The 10,714-nt window shown below is 44.4% G+C and overlaps 1 non-coding gene across 1 annotated transcript; it reads left to right on the plus strand.

The window, feature by feature from the left end:
* Window positions 1-5,012: 5,012 nt before the first annotated feature.
* On the plus strand, window positions 5,013-5,175 carry LOC125437318. Its single transcript, XR_007245171.1, has one exon. It is a non-coding gene; the product is annotated as a U1 spliceosomal RNA (small nuclear RNA).
* Window positions 5,176-10,714: the final 5,539 nt, after the last annotated feature.

Here is a 10,714-nt window from a genome sequence, read left to right on the forward strand (position 1 = left end):
TGAAAGGGGGGCTGCTGGACCAGGAGCACCAAACTCTAATTGAAAAGGCCACAAGGTCTTGCTCTCCTCTCGCCCTGGATATCTCCTGCTCGGGAAGCAGCAGGGGCTAAATCATCCGCTTCCAGAGTCCTCATAGAGCAGTGATGTACTGGTCTGCTGTAATGCTCTCCCATTATTGCTGTACTTTCTACTCGGAGGTTTGCCAAAACTCCCTATCAGCAAAGAAGCTTTATTGTGCATATAATGGGCACTCCTCGCCGAGACTTTCTATATAGTACATATTTTTATTATACTGTCCCTCCTCTTATGGCACCTAGAACAAAAATGGTTTATCGCTCAAAACAATTTAGCAAAAAAAAGAGCATACTTTATCAGATTTGCAGAAGGAATCCATCTTTTATTAGATAAACACCATCAAGCAAAATCCAAGCTTAGATCCATGTAGCCAAGAATTTTCTTGGACCTATATATAATCTTAGAGATCCAAGGGTTAACTTGCCTAATTCTTTCTCCGCTCTCCCCTTTGTTTTAGCTTTTGAATTTATATACTTTGGATATTTTATTCATAATTTTTATTTTTCATTACCTGTTCGGTGACTGAGATTCTCTGTTGATAGAATTGTATTATTATGCCAATAAAAGGGTTGTTTGAAGTTGAAGTTGGTAGTGGATATTTGCTTTTTTTTCTGCACAAGTGTTCCATACTTCCAAAGCGGGGACAGAAAGATTTCCTAACATGTAGGACTATAGTCCTTATTTATTTTGTTTAAAATGTATCACAGAAACAATCATAGCTAAAAATATTTTTTTTGTCTTTTTTAGAGTCTAAACATTTCTCTGAGTGTTTCTTTTCCTTTTACTGCATTTTTTTATTTTTGCCAAAATTAAAAGAAATACACCAAAGAAAGAATAAAAAAATAAAGAAAATATATCATACAAATCTGATTTCACAGAATTGAAAAAGAGTAATTGCTTGTGGTCACATAATCTTATATAATTAAAATCCTAGTTATAATCTATATCAAGAAATTAAGTTATGGAAATGGATCTGCATTTATAATCTTATTACTAAGAATACATTGACATTAACTGGTAAACTGGTAAACTGGATAAAAACAGTTTCTATTATTAATATCGATAGGCAGCTTAATTGATTTTAACTGCAATGTCATTGTATATATTTAATTGATAAACAAATACAGATAGTTATGTTATGGAAGTTTTTACCCATTGAAAACTCCAGACCAAGTTGGCTAATAGCAAGCTAGGTTTATTAACATGTTTGCAGACATGGAGAGAGCAATACCATGGTATCAATTCTCTGAAGTCTACATCACAATACAGCTCATTTTAAGACATTTCTGAACAGACCCTTCTGACCACTTCTGGCCAATCCTGGCCAGCTGTCCACGCAATGGCTCACAATCTTGACTTGTTGCAAATCATTCCCAATATATATATTTTTAAAGAATACATTCAGCGTTAAAAGCATACATTCAGCATCATCTGACTTGGTTACGTATGGGGCTACTTATAGTTTTCTGTCCAGTAAGCATAATCTCAGCAAAAGCCTAACCAGTTGGGTGAACCACCATCTTCACATGCTTCAAACCCCTAGGTCAGTGTTCAATGTTCTGCCGTCTCTTCACTCATTGAGCAAGTATCCACTGGTTCTTGCAAAATATGCAAACACCTTAGCCAGCGTTCCAGTAGCACCCAGACACTGATTTCCTAAGTATAACCACACAAAAATGTATTTTAACTATGAATATATCTCAACTGTGATCTTGCAACAAGCATATCTTTATAATTTTTATATCGGTTATATATACATACAAACAGAGAATATTACCGCAGCATGGGCAGCAATAAAATTGAAGCCACAAAATTTAAATTGAGAAAAAAAAATAAAGTGTTAATACAGTTGAACAAAGTTTAGTTTGGTAGGAAGGGAAGGCAGCAGCAGGCACGGTGGTACACTGGCACGCAACCGCAATGCACACTGAACACAGAAAAATACCAAGTTCTTATTGTATTTTTTGAGTCAATTTATACAACAATAATACATCATGGGTCAATTTATACAACAATAATACAGGGCCATCAAGGTCCATTAAGCTTCTTTTCCCAAGACGTCCAGGTCTTATCTTTGGTGAGGAAATACCTCCAGATAGTTGTCCTTGTGATAATGTAGATGTCTACCTGCTGGCGCTTATGCATGTTTACCTTGATGTTCCACCCGGTATCTGGCAGTTAATGGTTTATTCTAAAACTTTTAGTATGGTTAAACTATTTAAATTATTCCTTTGTGATTTCCCCCAAACTTTGTGATTTTTGCCAAACGTGGCACTGATTTCCTGCAGAGCTGCTGGTGTGAATCTCCTGAAAGGAATGAGCCAACTTAGCTGAAGTTTGCATGGGAGGGGTAAATTCTGTGGGCATCCATTTGAAGGTGAACCTGGTGCCCACAGAACTAATGGCCAGCCATGAAACTTCAGCAAAGTTGGCTGGTTCATTTCAGGACGCTCACACAGCCCTGTGGGAAATTTGGTGCCCATACCCAGAACAAAACCCTACCAGAACCCCAACCAAAATCTCCACCACAGAGCCAGCTGGACATAACAGCAAGTCCCATTGAAGTTTGTAATGGAAAAAAACAATTAATTTTCCCACCATAGAACTTGCTGAAGAGCCTGGCTTAGTCTGTGCTCTGAAGTGGCTCCATTGCAGTCAATGGAGAATTTCTGGGTGGGCTGTGGAATGCACATTTTTCAAGGTAGAGGCACAAAACTCAGGGTATCTTCAGGAGAGTCTTTTAATGTCACCACCCAGGTTTGGTGACCTTTGCTTCAGGAGGCGGTGGGAGATGGACCCTACCCTTTTGGGGACCCATAAAATTGAACCCCCAGAAGCAAAGTTCACCAAACCTGGGTGGTGTCATCAAGAGAACCTCCTGAAGATACCCTGAAAGCTTTGTGCCTTTACCTTGAAAAATGTGCATCCCACAGCCCCCGCCCCCCGAAATTCCCCATTGACTGCAATGGATTCAAGCAGAGCAAAGAATCTGGGGAAATTTCTTGGGGTGCCTGTCAGGGGCGCAGTTTTAAAGCTAGTGGCACAAAAATGTCAGGGACTTATCCAGAGACTGTCCTGATGATACCATCAGAGCTTGGTGAAGTTTGGTTCAGAAGGTCCAAAGTTATGGACCTGCAAAGGGGTAGCCCCCATCTCCTGTTAGCTCTCATTGGAAACAATGGGGGGATGGAGGCACCCATATTGGGGGTCCATAACTTTGGTCTCCTCTGAACCAAACTTCACCAAACTTGGATGGTATCATTAGGACAATCTCCAAATGAAATCCTGAAATTTTGGTGCTGTTAGCTTTGAAACTGCGCCCCCTGTAGGCCAAAAAGCAAACATACCAAAAATCAGATGGATATCCAAATAAATTTGGCCATACTGAATCTGTTATTCAGGCTTATTCGGGCATACAGATACTTTTATGCCCAAATATTTAAGGTATTGACCAACTCTAATACAACTTCCTAGGCCTCTAAGTAAGGCACGAATTGTAATGAAGGCCAACAACCAACTAAAGAACTAGCAGCTGTGAAATCAACCAATAATAATAATAACTTGCTTGATGGCTGCACCTCAGCTAACTGAATTATCATCTTTTTGTGGAAAAGAATGTAGGCTGAGCATTACTATTTAACAGGGCAAGGGAATTCTGACATGCTGAAAGTAGGGAGGGGGACATGAAACATATTAAAAAGAGTTTCCATATTCTTGAATAAATAAGTGAAAATTAATATTTAAATTTTCTTCAGATGTTAGGTAGTGTTGGCTTTGAAATGCATGCAGTTTGTGTATATAATCCCAAATTCCTCTGTATGTCTTTGTGAGACAGCCAGATAAGAATCTCTCTCCTTTCTCTACTGAGAAAAAGAGAAAAAACCCGTCTTTGCCAAAAAATGAAAGACAGAGAACATCCCATCACTAGAAGAATGGTGAGAAAATGTTCAACAATTATCAGCATAGACTATCCCATCAAATAATCTTACAATATGCTGAGAGCTACACTCAAAAGTGGCACCCATCTACATGCTAAGAACTTATGACATCAAAATATCTCCAGTTGATTACTAATGAAGTCCTTTGTTAATGGGCCTTGGCCCCTTTGGTTTTACATAATTGTAATCTATATATATAAAAATCTAACAGTGCGTTTGTCCCTGATGGTCTCCCTCAGAAGCTGCTGGACGAATCGCCCCCCAAATTTTCACAGGACGTCCCTCCCTGTTGCGGGCAGGTAATCGGACCTTCAAATCACCAAAAGTCTATACCTGAGCCAAGGTAAGCAGTATTTTTTCCTGGTGCACCAGGCCTTCATGAAGCTGGCTGTATTTTAACTGTCACCCTTGGAATATTCGTGCAGCATGTCTGTGGCCTGAGGGCTTGGTATGAGGGCTTAGAATGAGGGCGCCTGTTCAAACAACCTTTCCCCATAAATCGGGCTGTTTAATTTATAGCTTTTATTGTTGTAAACTGCTGTTTAGGTTTTAATGATTTTAGTGTTTTATGTTGTCGCCTTGCTGCTGTTTTGATTTTAACAGCCATGTTGTGAGCCGCCTTGAGCCCTTCAGGGATAAGGCGGCCTATAAGTTTAATAAAATAAATAAATAAATAGAATGTTTGTGCAGATGGGCAGAGATGAACAGTGAAAACAGAAATAGGTAATACTGTTAAGTAATATGAGTGGAAGTGAAACACATGCACACTTTGCCTACCGTGTGAGGACGATCCAGGTAGGGGTCCCCCCACCGCGCCCAGATGGCTTTCACTTTCACTCTCTGTGCCTCACCCACTGCTACCACACAATACACATCCAGCTCATCCTCACATACCTCACTCTGCCCTCCCTCACATCCAACCACCACTTACCCACTTCCTCACCCATATTCGCCACAGCTCTCTTTTACTGAAAGAAAGCCTTTTTCTTCTAAGAAAACATACTTACCTGGTAGGGGAGACACCATGATGATCACAAAGGTGGTTTTCCCAGGGTGAGGCTCATCCATTGCACTGCGGGTGTGCTGACCCCTGCGATTTCCCCAAATGCGGGAAACTTGACTGCATAATTTGTGGTAGTGGGGGACTGCGTTCGCGCTTCTAAGAAAATCCGCGGAGTGGGGGCGAACCAACACTACTGGCTCCGCTTCTTTTGCACTTTAAGAACCCAGGGATCTGGCCTCGATCTGAGTGCCTCACCACCCTGCCTCTGCTGCCTGACTGGGTTAGCCTCCTTGCCCCAGTTCTGCCTTACCCAAGCCAGGACTGTGCATGTCAACCAGCCTCATGGACAGCGGGATTTGCACTCTGGACAGTTCCATTGTGGAATGGAACGGTTTCCTTATACTAAAAAAAAGACAGCACCATATAACGATGTGCATTGAAAAGGGAAAGAGGGATTCCGTTTGACCACCCCAAAAGGCTATGCTGAGGATCATTGGACCTGCATGGACATCTGTGTGGGTTGCGGACTGTGATGAGAAGGACAATTGCCACAGCAATGTGTGGCCAGGCCTGCTAGTAATTAGATATATATATATATATATATATATATATATATATATATATATATATATATATATATATATATATAGATATATATATAGATATATATATATATATAGATATATAGATATATATATATAGAGAGAGAGATAGATAGATAGATAGATAGATAGATAGATAGATAGATAGATAGATAGATAGATAGATAGATAGATAGATAGATAGATAGATGAATGAATAAACCTTTATTAGGGCATAGAATCCATATAACAGCCAACATTGTCCAAAGCAAAGTGTCCCATACATGGGGACCATTTGCAGAATTAATCATTTTCAGGGATTTTCTATAAGGAGACCTAAACTACAAAAGGATTCAAAATCCTCAGAAGTGAGGGCAAAATTGATTTAGTAGAAATGTAATCTTCCCCACAACAGAGGTTATTCATTAAAGATTACACGGGACAAAGAGAACAAAAGGGAGTCTGGTCCTAGATCCCCTTGTATTTGGGGCAGTCAAGCAATATATGTTTCCACTAGTTTGTTATTGCTGTGATACAATGAGGAACATTTCAGCTCTTGCAGGTCGATTCTTTGGAACTTTCTTCCTTGTAGTATAGAGCCAACGGGGAAGGAGATTACAACTTGAGCCCCTAGTGATTATCCATCTATGCTTGGGTTCCTGGAAGTAAACTCAAAATAATAATGTGCCATGTGATTGATTGTAAATTTGATGTTAAAAAAAAAGAGGAGCAATTGCTTCTTGCCTTGTCCTGAGAGAACTTGAAACTCTTAAGATCCTAGTAGTCGCCTTTTAATTGAGGAGAGATTTCAAGAAGCTGGCAGCATTTGCCAAGGCTTCCCAGGAGGAAATCAGGGAAAGTATTTTTAGTTTCCACTGTCACGCCACCACTTGGATTCATGAAGCTGGGGGGGGAGGGATAAGAATGAGATGAGACTGTCAGTATCTGAAGGTTAAAAGCACAAAGCCCGGGACCCAAAACTTCACAGGTAACCAGCCAGGCTTTTCATTAGCTAGGAAGTCTATGTTGCTCCGGAAACTTCCAGACAGAGTCGCGGTATATGGAGATACAATGTGGCACTCCAAATATTTTATATAGGAAAGCTGAGCTGAATCCTCTCAACTTTATGATTCCAAGCATTGATCCACAAGGGGATCCCATACAACAATTGAGGAATAACTTTCATATTGAAAACTTTCACTGCGGCAGGAATAAATAATTAGATATAACAAAACAGTGTTTTAGTAAGTTAATAGAATTTTAGATTTGGTGGCGTATGGAACCATTAATATACTACACACACACACACACACACACACACACACACACACACACACACATACATATACATATATACACACACACATACATATATACACATACACATACACATACATACATGCGTGCATTACATAAACGTGCGTATGTTGTATATTAATGGCATTATTATATACTCAGCTCAGTGATATTCAATGTGTCTCCATATGTCAGCACTGTGTGAAATGATAATAACTATATATAGATATCAATGATGATATGATGTGTCATATATATAAAGAGAGAGAGAGAGAGAGAGAGAGTTTAGTGAATATGTAAAAATGTATTTTGATTATTTTATAATGATAAATGTGGGAAGGTTTAGGATACTAGGAAATATTGGTTATATTTTTCACCTCCCACTAGATTTAAAGGTTAAAACATTTAGGTGGAAAGGTTTTTCCTTTTCTCTGAAAGGGAAAAGTTTATACAATGTAAGTAGGGAGGGAGAGGGTAGAAAGTGGGAAAGGTGGGTGAGAGGAGGGTAAAAAGGGAATTATATTTTTGGGGATGTTTAGTATTATTGGGGGATAGAGAGGAAAAGGAGGAAGTGTATGTACAGAGCTTCATTATAACGAAAACTATGACTGTATTTGTTTCTCTGTATTAAATGTTAAATTTTAAAAATCAATTAAAAAGAATTCTACAAAGAAAAAAAAGAATCTCTCTCCTTTGTATGTCTAGACTACAAATACAGCTAGAAATACATTTTCTTTGTGTCCATTATTGGTCTGTTTTGATTCTGCCTGAAAGAGTCTCAGAGATTTTAGATTTTCCACTACAAAGGACCACAGAAATGCAGGTAACAGAACACTAGATGTAGGGGTGAGCCTGCGAACCCGGCAGAATTTCCAAGTAGAAGGAAGCTAGGCATGGGGTCGCAGCCTTCTGATGACCTTCGAGGCGCCTGCAGCTCCCCAACCCCCGCTCCACCATGAGTCACGGGTCATGAACTGCCTGACTCGCGGTCACCAGGTGTCTCTCACAAAAGGACACAAAGGCTCCTGCCCTCAGGTGAAGATTAGGCCCAGACATGGATGCTTCCTCCCACACGTAGCAGCCCGATGAGATCATGCATCACATGATGATCTCCCGCTCTCCTGACCTCCCGTTCTCCCGCCTGCCCGACCCCTTTTACACGCCCCCATTGAAACCCTAATAAAAGGTGTGAGGGGCGAGCGCACGGCAGAGTTGCCAGGATCACGGGATCCCGCGCTTCCTGCTTGCTGGCTCTCTCCACCAGATGAAATCTCCACGTGTCGTCTCTTCCCTGGGACCTGCGATGGAGTGCGACTAAGCTGGTGCCAGAAACCCTACAGGAATCCTCGAACCTCTGCCGTGACTTACCGTCGCCTGGGAAAGGGCTTCTACCAGGTACCCGATCGTCCGCTGGATGCGGCGCATCCAGGGGACCCACCCCTCGAGTACCGACCATCAGCTGGATCAGCGCATCCAGGGGAGCTGCGTTCTGGGACACTCCTGCTTGTCTGGTCGAACAACCCCGGTAAGCATGAAACGTACTTGCCAAAAGAGCACGGCTTGTGACAAGCAACGTTAGCGAACTTTGGCGGCTAGCGAAAGCAGCGGCAGGAATGCTCCGTAAAGAGAGGGGAGCTTTCAGCGCGAATTGGTTGAGAGAAGATTGATAGGCAAGCGTCCATGGCGGTACCCAGAAAGGGGGACATTCAATCTTAAGGACAGGGAAAACATTGGGCACACTTTGCACAGAGAGCCTCGCTGCGCCGATGTCCACTGCTTTACTGGCTGATGGAGACAATGTTATGTCACCCATCAGCCTGCAGGTCCATGGTGTGTCTTTGCCATGGATCTCCCTCCTTTTGATCTTTCACCTTCAATTTCCAAGCCCGGAATTTTTCTCTATCCACTAAACAGGGCCTGTCCTACTCCCGTCTCCCACTTGCTTCCTCACTCTCATTCAAACTCTGCCCGCTTGTTGCTCTCGCGGCCAGGCGTAGCCTTCTTCCTGTTGCTCCGCCTTCTGCTCCGCTTCCCCCCTCCCGTTTCTGGAAGCCACAGCACCTCCATCAATGCCACGTAATGGCGTGAGTTTCAAGAAAAACTCTAGCAGAAGCGTATTACCCACGATCTGCAGAGGAAGGAAACCCTGGCGGAAGAAAACGACGGCTGACCTCCATGCGCCCGTCTGCCCAGCCCACTACGTGAAACCACGTGGGGAGGGCCGGCGCCCGTCCAATGGAGTGCGTTGAGTATGCAGCCCCATAGGCTATAGCGTCACTCACCTGGAAGGCTCCAGCTTAAGGCAATGCGGAATGGGGATCCACCAGCCCTATGTGAAGAGGCATGTTGGAAGCCGTCATGCGGAATCACATAATGGTTTCGGAGGACTGGAAAACCACTTTTCACATGCTCTCTTGAACCCTGCGCGAATTTGTTGTTTAGGAAAGCGAATACCGCCAACAATGCATAAGCAGAGGAGCAGCCTCTGGCGGTGCCTATACTGCGCCCAGCGCCAGCTCCTATGGCTGCAAAGGCTTGCAGCCACTTCCCGACGCGAATCTGCAGTCCTGCCGGAGAGAATCACCCATTAAGGTTGCCCACTCTGACTGCGCCTTCTACAAAGCCCGTTTACCTATAAAGAGTGCCAGCGTTTGTAAGAAGTGCCCGGACAGCCCGACCCAGAGGCTTTTTCCAGCGTTCGGCCCAGAAGCCTCCAGGAGACCCTTCACGGCTGAATTCCTGAACAGGCTCCGAAGAAGGCCCTACAGAGGCAGAGTCGACAGCGACGCAGCCCAGCACGAGCTCCCTCATCGCACTGCGCCAAAGAAGGAAGCATACTCCGCTACGAGTGCGCCCAGAGGGCGATCACGCAGGCTTAGGGAAAAGGAACCGAGCTGGCAGAGCATGCTTGCAAGGCTTGCGCAGGATATCGGATCTTTTAAGCCCATCCAGGGCAGCCTCCTATGCCGCAGCACTCTCCACCACCGGGGGACAGCCCCAAGACGAGGGGTGCTTCAACTTTCGCGGCAGCGGGGGACACTTCGGCGGAGGATTGTAAAAGGTGAAAGCCCGGTGGGGGGGCTTACAACCCGGCGGAGGGATTCTTCTCCTTGCAGGAGGCGAAGGCCCCAGAGAAGCCCGAGACCAGAAATGCCCGATGCGAGAAGGCTTCCATTGGAGAAGCGAGGTGCCACGGTCCGGAGGAAACTCTTACCCGGGCCTCTCCCCAGCCCAGGACCAAAGAGGAGAATACTAGATCAGCCCCGAGAGCCGAGGCCCGAACCCAAGCCACCTCCTCCCAGCGGTATCTCCCTCTCCTGCACCCAGCCTCTTTCCCTCAAGTTTCCCAACGAGATCCTCGTTGTTCCGACCCAGTACAGCAATCCTATTCCCCCAGAGGCCATCGGGTTAGTCTTGCCCAAAGCCTCCGCCGCTGAGCAGGGACTGTTTGTCGTCCCAGGAGTCATTGACTCTACACGCCAAGGAGCCGTTCACATTCAAGTGTGGACAAACATCCCGCAGGAGTTGCCCAGTGGAACCAGCTGCGCACAGCTGATCCTCCTGCCCCACATGCTGCCTGCCGCCGATTCAATAAAGGCCACGAGCCCAGATCGTCATCGGGGCACAGCCGGCACCACCGTAGCGGCGGTAGAAACGCCCATCGGCAGCTCCCGCCCATACCTGGAGCTCACTTTAGAAGGGTGTCCATTCAAGGGACTTGTGGACACCGGCGCCGACGTAACCATCATCAGGGCAGCCGAGTGGCCTGATCAGTGGCCGACCGAGGCTTGCCTGCGCATTTGGGGGGTGGGGGGGAAGCA

This window comes from Sphaerodactylus townsendi, linkage group LG07, assembly GCF_021028975.2.
Source record: "Sphaerodactylus townsendi isolate TG3544 linkage group LG07, MPM_Stown_v2.3, whole genome shotgun sequence".
Lineage (NCBI taxonomy): Eukaryota > Metazoa > Chordata > Lepidosauria > Squamata > Sphaerodactylidae > Sphaerodactylus > Sphaerodactylus townsendi.